Consider the following 1,520-nt stretch of genomic DNA (forward strand, 5'->3'; position numbering starts at 1 on the left):
CAATTCATAGTGACCCTGTATAGGGTTTCCCAAGAGCTACTGGTGAGCTTGTACAGCCGACCTTGCAGTTCAAACTAACTTTGCAGTCCAGCGCATTAACCCACAGTGCCACACTAGGTCTACTGTCATTGTTGTTGTTAGGTGCCATCGAGTCAGTACCGACTCATAGTGACCCTATTTACAACAGAATGAAACACTGCCTGATCCTGGGCCAATCTCCCAATTGTTGCCATGCTTGAGCCCATTGAAGCTGCCACTTTGCCAATCCATCTCACTGGGGGTGTTCCTCTTTTTCTCTGACCCTCCACCTTACCAAACATGATATCCTTCCTCAGCAACTGGTCTTTTTATGTTGGGGTTTTACAGATTGTTCATATGGTTTGTCTGTCAGGCCTGACAGGCCTGCTTTTTTCTTGCTGGATATGCTGGAGTAAATGGTCCCACACAAGTTAATTTTAGGGTTGCATCCCAGAGGTTAAAATCATAAGCAGCCGCCAAATAAATTGCCCTTGGGTCCAATAGGGCTCTTTTTCTCTGTGCCATGGGAAAAACTGTGGGCTCAATGCTGGACTTTTTATTAGGGGTACACACCCACCTGCCTGAAGGTGTCTGAGCTGGGCAAAGGAGGCTTGACAGGGAAGAGGAGGAAAAAATGTGTAGAATCCCCTCACACCTCCTTTTGCAAATGTCACTGCACAGCTTTTAGCACTGGTTCCCTGTGCAGGTCTGGCTGTAGCCCCACCCTCTGAACTCTGCCGAGGTGGGGTGGGCACAGAGGGAGTCCCGTGTCTCAAGCAATTCCTAAATTGCAGTATTTTCCTTTATACTGTGATTTTCCACTGGCGTTTGCGGGAAACTAACACCCTGTACCTTATGCTAGATCCAGAGCTCTGGTGCTGTTCCGTGAAAGCAGCTTCTCTGGGTTTTCAGTCCCTTCCCCATGGAGCCTGTCTTACCTGACTCTGCCTCAGACACGACCAGAACCAGAAGTTCTATGATTGTACTCTTGACCCAGAGGTTTCCCAGTAATTGCTTGACCAATAAGATAAACAGAGATTTGAATTTATAGCTACACAAGTTGCTAAGAGTGCAAATTTCAGTGTTCAGTGTATGCCAAACAATATCACCCAGAAGCCCTGAACTGAGACACTGGTCACATTATGGAATCACATAGATCAAATTTCTGCAAATGCCCATATAGAAAAATCTGATTACCTACAAAAAAGCAAATATGAAATAAGAATTACTAGGAAACTGAAGGAGCTAGAACCAGAAAATCAAGTATTAAGAAAAGATGAAGTGGCTACTATACATTTGGCTAAGATGAATAAACAAAGTAGGGGAGAAAAAGAGGAAATAAAAAGAATGAAAAATAAAATGTTACCCTCAGGGCAAAGTTATCAATGATATTAAGAGACAGACTATGAACTGTGAGCAGTGTTTTCCATATATGTGTATGTCAATAAGTTATCAGGTTTAATATATATTTCATCTTTGTTGTTGTTAAGTGCTGTCGAGTC

This window comes from Chrysochloris asiatica, unplaced genomic scaffold (assembly GCF_000296735.1).
Source record: "Chrysochloris asiatica unplaced genomic scaffold, ChrAsi1.0 scaffold00271, whole genome shotgun sequence".
Taxonomy (NCBI): Eukaryota; Metazoa; Chordata; class Mammalia; order Afrosoricida; family Chrysochloridae; genus Chrysochloris; species Chrysochloris asiatica.